The sequence below is a fragment of the Camellia sinensis genome, unplaced genomic scaffold, assembly GCF_055761805.1.
Source record: "Camellia sinensis isolate YWXY unplaced genomic scaffold, ASM5576180v1 Unanchor14, whole genome shotgun sequence".
Taxonomy (NCBI): domain Eukaryota; kingdom Viridiplantae; phylum Streptophyta; class Magnoliopsida; order Ericales; family Theaceae; genus Camellia; species Camellia sinensis.
The window spans coordinates 5,534,156-5,543,616 of NW_028129020.1; positions in this window are offsets into that span (position 1 = coordinate 5,534,156).

A 9,461-nucleotide genomic window follows, 5' to 3' on the forward strand; every position below is an offset into this window, starting at 1 on the left:
CAAAAATAATGAAAGTGCCCATTAATTACTTTATCTATTTAAATGAGAGATTACACTTACCTCCTCTGAGATTTTGTATATATATTATCAAAACCCATACATATTTTACCATTATTTAATAAAATTCTTAAATTTCATGCAATATTAAATAAAATCTTTAAATTGTTAAGACATTATTAAATCATTTAATGCAAAAAAAAAACCTTAATTTTTATTGATAAAATACTTAAAAATAAATAATCTCTCTAAAATTAATGTTAGATAACATCATAGTAATTTAAGGAAAAATTACTCTTAAATCCCATGAGGGGAAATGTTGCTCTATATAGTCCTCAGTGATATTTTGAAAACCATTTAGTCCTTTTTTATTTTTGGTATGATTTTTTGTTTATATGTATTGTATATGTATTTGACTGTTTTGCCCATATTTACGATTTCTTTTGATTTTTTTGTTGTTATTGGTTTGGTAAGGTATGGGATAACATTCGTTTTTTGGAAGAGGGGGGTGCGTGGATTGCGGGATGAGAGGGGGGAAGGTTGGGGTGTTTTCTCAATTGGTGTTCTTGTTGTGTTTGAATACGTTTTGTGGGGTAGGGGGTTTTGCGTGTTGCTGTTCAAATCTTTTGCTTCGAAAACGGTGGGTGTGCTTTGTTTTTTTTCAATTCAGGCTTAGTTGATTTGATTTTTCTGTTAGTGGGTGTAATATGTGTTTTGGGTTGGTTATGTTGTGCCCCCTGTAACTGTGGGGGTGATGTGTTTCTGGGGTGGTTATGTGGGGTTGTTGTTTTTTTGTTGATGTTCGAATATGTTGGGGGGGATTGTCAATGGTGGCTGGTTTTGTAATGTGTCGTTGGGGGTTGGCAATTACGGACTGGTTTTTGTAATGTTCAAATACGTGTGTGTGGGGTTTGTCAATGGTGGATTGGGTTTTACTTTTCGGGGGGTTGTAAATGGTGGCTGTGTTTGTTGTCCAATTGTTCTGATGTTATGTGTGAATTAAACATTAACAGTGTAAATTAAAAACCACAAACACGAACATTGTTCCGATAGTGACAGCCAGTATTTTATTGTTCTGTTCTGTTGTTTAATTAATTTTTCCAAATTAGAGCAAACATTGTCCACGATAGAACATTGGTTATGGTAAGACGTCGTCTTCATGTGGCTGTGTATTTGTATGATAGATTGTTTTTGATAGAGCATTGGGCATGGTAGAACATTATCTTCATGCTTGGAAAGACAAATAGTCCTCCTGATTTACGATCACTTGTTAACATTACGCCTATATCATCATTATCTGGTGGAAGATTTTACATTTTCTTTGTTATGGGTGTTTCAACCATCAGATTCATTTTGAAAGATGTTTTACCGTGCACTGATTTTTAATCCCAATAATGTTAGCCTCAACACCCATATCAAGTGGCTATGTTCCCTGATCTGCCACAACACCACCCATATCAAGTGGCCATGTTAACTGCCTCACTATCCACATTACGAACACCCCCATCCCAGCTACTAACCAGCTCCACCTCCAACACATTTACAACATGTACAGGAGGCGCATCAGCTAATACATTCACAAAATAGCGTTCAATAACATTCCCACCTAGTTTCGCAGTATTAACTTGTGTTAACAAAAAAAAAAAAAAAGCAAATAAACAACTTAAAACTCAACAAAGAAATCGTAATGAATACCTGTATGGATCCTTTCGCTGACAGGTCAACATGTTTCAGTTTGGCTATGGGCTTCCTAATGTTCTATCGGCAAAACCTTGGCAACACATTTCGTCTGTCAGGGTCAACAATGGTTGTGTGCTCACATAGGAGGAACTGTAACCATCACGACAAGTTAATAATGTTAGGTACATGATCACATTTGTTTCTAAAATACAGGTATCTAAATGAATGTACATAACAAACCTCTTAAAGTAATAACATACCAGTAATGCAACTACACAGCCGGTAACTTTCTTCGGCCTACTGTGCATCTCGTTCAATGGCCCAATTAGTGCATTATGGATCATTGTTGTCTAATCGTATGACCGCAATGTGTTCAACTTATCAATCACCCGTACGAATGCCCACCCGATGGACTCACATGTCATTGTGAAAAATAGTTTCGCACAAATGTATAGGCACACCAACTTTGCAACATCTTCTTCATCACACTCCGTTTCCCCACGCATTGCCACCAACAATAAGTCTTTAATTAGTTTTGAAGATATTCTGCTGACGTTCGGACATTGCCGTTGGATGAAATCTAAAGGCGCTTTCCCATTATGCGCCAAATCTAGCTTGTCCTTTCCACATTGGATACCAAAAAGCAAGCGTATGTCATTGTTATGGAATGACAGCCCACTACCCCGGATGTGGAACTTATCATCACTTGGATCGTATGTCTGAATTATACGGCACACGGTTGCATCACACTTCTTGTACGCATTGGGATCCAATTTATGAACTCGGATTGCGTCAATCATTAGCCAAAAGGGTGTTTTCTGTAGTTGTTTCACATGCCTTTCACCAAATTCAAGCTCTAATATTGTTTTTATAACACCAGCTACGTTTGACCGATACATTAACTTAGATGGGTCCACGGTATTTTTTTTAAATGTCTTCGACATAGTTTTACATTTCTTGAAAACCATGTGTGCTTGTCTTTTGGTTAGCAACCGTGTCGACTTCTGCCTTGCAGAATGTGATCGTTGACTTCTACCATTGCCGTCGTGTCTCGCACTTTGACTTCTTGCACTGCTTGGAACAACAATAACATAACTGCATTACCAAAACATTATCCAATACCACACACATACCCACCAACATAACTACAAACCCCAACATAACTACAATACGCTCCGCATCAACGTTCCACAAATACAATAACAATTAACCTGTATACAGTATCAACAAAAAAACCACATTCCGTAGACATTCAGGCACCCAACAAAAAAAATCACATACACGACCCGTGCAATATCAACCAAAAAACATCAACATTTAGTAAATTCAAACTCATCCCCAACACAGGAAACACATTCCATATAACTCATAATACGGTCCACACACATAATATTTGTGCAAACAACCCAATTGTTGGTCAACACAAAAAAAAAAAACCATTAACAAATTTTAAATGCCCCAAAACAGGGGTCCCCCCACCCATATTACCAACACACCAAACAATAGGCCCACCACAACATAATACACATATACACAACAAACACCTATATTTGGATTACACAAAAAAAATACCCAAACCTACATTACCAGAAGGCAACAACACAAAATAAAATTCAACGGTCAGCGCAAATATACAAATATAAACCCCATACCCCAACTGTCATCAACAAACACTAACATTGATTACCAAAACAGCATCAACACAATGTACTGCACAAATACAAACAAAGCAATCACAAAGTATCAATCCTGCAACACGTATTTCCATCTAAATTATACGGTATAAAAAACCCTTTTATGCCATCGTAAACCCTAACAGTCCATACTTGGCGTCATGGTTTCCGGCGAAGCCTTCGGCCGCTGTGATGTGTGTATGTCTTACAAACATTGCAAAGTTCTTATCAACCCAACGGATTAGCAACAAGAGTTCTATTTGACTGGTAAGTTTGGCAACTAGGGTTTAAACAATGTACTCAAATGGTATTTTCAATATGAACATCAACATTTCCAATTACAATCTCAATCTTGCCAAAATACGCGGCAAGAATCACTGAAACATCAGCATCCCAAATCCAATCTCTTCCCTTTGCAACATTTACAATTCTACCATAAACAACACTACGGTTCGTCGTTGGGCAATTCGATAAATTGGACACTAACACCAACACCAACACCAACCCAAATTTACCCCCCGATTATTGAACCACATGCGCCTTCAAACATGGGTATTAATGTCTTTACACATAAAATAGGACCTATCAGTCCAATTTAAAACCGTCAGGACTTAATGGGTTAACATTCCCAAAATAGGGATTTAATAGTGCTTTCCCCATAATTCAATATAAGACTTATTTCACACCACATAAATAACCTAAAATTTATTATTTTAGGTAATGCATTTATTATTTGAATTTTTTAAAGTTAAAATAAATAAATTTATTTTTTTTCTCGACAATTTGCATTACTTATTTATTCATATGTTTAAAAAATTATTATTTTATCTTTTCTCAATCATATATTATTTTCAAATTTTAATTTTTGTCTTTGAGTCATTAAACTTCTAGTAGATGCACATTTTAAAAAATGCAGATTAATATTTTTTACATGATTAAAAAAATAAAAATAAAAATAGAAGTAAAAAAAATTTAATTGCCTCACAATAAATTAAAATTAGTTAATAAGGAATGAAGATTATGAAATCATTTGAGAATAATAAACAATTCAAACAATTTGTCATTTCTTGCACCTAAAATTAAAATTAATCTTTACTTGAATGAAGAAATTATTTGAGAATAATAAAATACTCAATTAATTTGTCATGTATGATACTTAAAATATATTTCTGTATATTTGTTTATATCATTTAAACTATTTTCATTAAATTAAATCTTAAAATTTATTTCTCACTTTATTAATGGTTGAATTTTTATTTTATTTTTTATTTATAAAAGTTCAAAAACTTGTTGTGGAAAGAAATAAAGTCAAGAAATTACATTTATATTTTTAAAAAATTATGAAAATAAATAATAATTTCATATATATTTAATAGGGTAAATTAAATTACATTTATATAATTTTTCTTTAGAAAGTGTCTTATTTTGTTGTGTGTTTAAATTCATATTAGTGTCTGATTTCTCAGTCTTGTCAATAAAATTTTATGAGTATTAGATATACGAAAGAATTAAAATTAGATAATTTAAATAGGAAAATGAGTTGGACCCCTTTAAGGAGGCACCCCTTTTGACCCCCTCTCTCTCTGATTGGCCAGTTTTTCTTTTTTCTTTTTCTTTTTTTCCTTCTCCTCCAATCACTACCCGCCACGTGTGTGTGGGGGGTGGTGGAGGTGGTGATTGAAGGGGGTCTCAATCACTTCCCATTTAAATAATAGCATTTTGCTGTAAATAATAATAGAACAAAATAATGGTGAGAAATTAAAAAATAAAGTAAAAATTTAACCATTAATGAATGTGAGAAATTAATTTTAAGATTTAATTTAATAAAAATAGTTTAAATGAGAAAAATAAAGATGAAGAAATATATTTTAAGTATCATACAACAAATTAATTGAGTATTTTTGTATTCTAAAATAACTTCACCATTCAAGTAAAGATTGATTTTATTTTTAGGTGTAAGAAATGAGAAAGAGATTGAATTGTTTATTATTCTTAAATGATTTCTTAATCTTTCATTCCCTATTAATAAATTTTAATTTATTGTGAGGTGATTAGATTTTTTTTAAATTTTTTTTAATCATGTAAGAATAACTTGCGTTTTTTTTAAAATTATGCATTGATAATAAATTTAATTACTCAACGATAAAAATTAAAATTTATTAATAATATCTTAACAATTTGGAGATAAATAGTTTTCTTACATATGAATAAATAAGTAGGACAAATTGTTAGAAAAAAAGAAAGAAAGTAATAACTTAAAAAAAGAAAAGAAAAAGGAAATTTAAATAATAAATGTGTTAATTAAAATTGATAAATATTTTGTTGTTTATATAGTGTGAAATAAGTTTTGTAATTGTTGTATTAATTATTAAGGTCTTATATTAAACTATTTGATGTTGAGTTAAAATATGCATGAATTTTTAATAATATATATGTAAAATCTCAGGGAAGGTGAGTGAATTTTTTTTTATTTAAATAGCTTATTAGTTCAAAGGGGCAATATGGTCATTTTGGATTAAAAAAGTAACGGCGTTTTGTGCTAAATTAACGGATAAGTAGGAGAGATTTCTGTAATTATTGAAACCATAGGGAGGTCACCGTATTTGTCAGAAATCTCAGGAGAGGTAAGTGCAATATATCCAAAAAAATTTAATAAATATTGACAAACTAAAAAAGCTACAAACCCCTAGAAACTGCTTATTTGAGATCTCTACTATTGCCACGACGTGAAATTGTGTTTTGATATATTGCAAACGAGCAAACTAATAATTTTTGTAGTTTTCAAATTATAAATTTATGCAGTTTGATGAGTAATAAATTTAAACTTTAAATTTTTACAATTTTGTGAACTGAAAATTATGTGCTCTGTATGATAAAGAGTTTTGTGTGTGTGTGTGTGTTTTGTGGTATTGGAGAGGATATGGTTAATTTTTGTTATGTTTTTGCTCTAATTTCTCCATTTTTTTCCCAATGATATTCTAGACATTCTGGTGAGTCTCTGGTAATGTTCCTGACGTGTAGCAACGTTTTGGACATTCTGGCGACTTCCAGTGATGTTTAGAACACTCTGATAAATTTTCAGTGACTTTCCAATGATGTTAAACATATTGACGAGTCTTTAATAACTGTCATACGGAAGTCCTTAGACTTCCATTGCAATTCCTGTTTGGCTCTAGAGGTCTTGGTGGTGGTGGTAGCTTCCTACACAAGTAAGTGCACATGCACACTACAGGTTGAAAAATGTAATTATAATAACTAGAACTTGAAATACCATGATGTCTCGATACACACATTTGGGTGCAGTTTATACCAGATTTAGATACTCCTAAGCCTTATGTGCATATTCTTTCACCTTCCACCATCTACATATGTGTCTTACGCGTGTCTAAACATCATCAAATACACATTATTTATTAGTAGAATAAATAAATAAAAAGAAGTATAAATGAATTGTGTAGGTGGACATGTTTGTTTAATCTCTTTACTTTTCTATATAATTTCTCTCCTAATATTTGTTTTTTTATTTTGTTTAGTAATTTCGTTATTACACAAGTCAAGCGAAGTTGTACAAAGAATGCAAACCTGTTGTGTACAAAGAATGGAAGAATAGAGATCTACAATAAATTAACTTCATATATGACATTTTTGAATTGTACAAAGAATGCAAATCTGTTGTGTACAAGAGGACCATCAAGAGAATGCAAAAATTTGGGAAGAGCTTAACCATCATTAAAATCTTCAAAAAAAACTCCAAGCTGTTCCGAGTTCAATGATTTATTTGTATTCATAACGAATTACATTGCACTAGATATAGTTACTTTACTGGTTGGGATATTGTATTTATTGAAGAAATTCATTAATTAATACACTATTCTTCCATTATTCAAAGATGATACAAATGGGTTTATACAGCAACTATATATAGACTCGAATATCCAATGCATATAAGCTCTAGGTAGTTACAACAGAATGGCTGAGGTGGCAGTAGCTTTTTGAAGATGCAGTTGCAGCTAAAACAGTTATAATTGAATCAGTTGGAAGTAAAGTTGCTGCATTCATATCAGTATCTTCAACATTCCCATGTAAGCTGATAGGGCAATCAAGAACCATGAGCTTAGTTTTAAGATACTGAAACCTAGAGACGGACAAAGGTTTGGTAAACAGATTAGCAAGCCGATCAATGGTAGGAATCTATTGTAGCTGAAATTGCTTAGCAAGAACCTTATCTTTGACAAAATGATAATCAATTTTTATGTGCTTGGAATGCGAGTGAAAGATAGGATTGGAAGCCAGTGCTATAGTAGAGAGGTTATCACACCAGAGAATGGGTGTGGTAGGTGAGGAAATACCCATTTCAGTAAGAAGCATAGAAATCCAACTCAACTCAGCAGTAGTTGCATTAGCTAAGGCTCTATATTTAGCCTCAGTGGATGATCGAGACACAGTGGCCTGTTTTTTCGCAGACCAAGAGACCAAATTGGAGCCTAAAAAGACACAACAACCAGAGGTAGACTTCCTGTCATAAACATCTCTTGCCCAATTAGAATCTGAATACCCATGGACATCAAAAGTACTGGGAGAAAAGGTAAAGCCATGAGTGAGGGTTCCTTGAACAAATTTGAGAATCTTCTTGACAGTAGCAAAATCGCTAATTGTAGGGGCATGCATATATTGACAAGCTTGATTGACAAAGAGAGAAAGATCAGATCTAGTGATGGTGAGATATTGTAGAACTCCAACAATACTTCTATAGAAAGCAGGATTGGAAAATGGCAGTGAAGCATTAGGAGGAACACTAGGCTTGACAGATATAGGTGAAGAGCAAGGCTTACAAGAGGACAAGCCAACTTTAAGAAGAATTTCGTTGCCATATTTGGATTGAGATAGAAGATATCCTGAGCTAGTAGGTTGAACTGAAATGCCAAGAAAGTAAGAAATGTCGCTGAACTCTTTCATGGAAAAAATACTATGCAATTGAGTAATGAGAGCTTGGATGTGAGAGGGATTATCACTAGTGAGCAAGATATCATCCACATATATCAACAGATAAGTAACTGAAGTGGATGTTCTTTGAATGAACAAGGAGGAATCACACTTGCTATTAGTGAAGCCTTGAGACAACAAGAAGTGAGAAAATGTAGAATACTAAGTTCTTAGAGCTTGTTTTGATCCATATAATGCCTTGTGGAGTTTACACACTTGATCAGGAGAGAATGAATCCACAAAGCCTGGGGGCCGAAGCATGAATACCTCATCCTCAAGAATGCCATGAAGAAAGGCATTAGAAATATCTAATTGTTTAAAAGACCACTGGTGTTGGAGAGCATGGCAAAATAAGATTCTTATTGTGGGTTTCTTAGCCACTGGACTGAAAGTCTCATGAAAGTCAATACCGTCAATACCTTTCTGCTGCAATTACCCTTTGGCTACTAACCTAGTCTTATACCTTACAATGGTGCCATGAGAGTTCTGTTTGACCTTGAAAAACCATTTACAGCCTATGGTAGTTTTGGCAGATGATAGAGAGACCAAGTGTAGCGAACCTTATTTTTCTTAAGTTGTTATTATTATTATTATTATCTTATTTTATTTTTTTTGGACTTTATTAATTGTGTGGTTACATGAGAATTTAATGTGGTATTTAATTAATTTAATGTGTTATTTATTATATATAATTAATCCGATTACTTATATATATATATATAAAAAAGTGAGAATTATGAGATTTATTTGAATGCCCTAGATTTGACATTGTTATGTTTGTTCTCATGAGTAGATGAGGGGTTGTATATATATATATATATATTGTTGCCTCATTCTCAAGAGTAGATGAGTGTTTTGATTTACGCGCGTACGTATATACTAACCATCCGGGGAGTGTGGGTCAAACTTGGGACGATATTCCCGTGCAAGTTTGGCTTCGGAGTGGTGTTAGATATATGGGAGGCACAAGGGATATATGTGTAGGCCGTAAGTGAAAAGCCGAGTGGTGGAGTTAAGGTACAAAGAATTAAATATGAACTTACTGGTATAGTTTGAAATATATTGATTTGTACATCTTGAAAAATAGTAAACGACCTCGTTAAATTATGAAATTTAGGCAGAGGCATG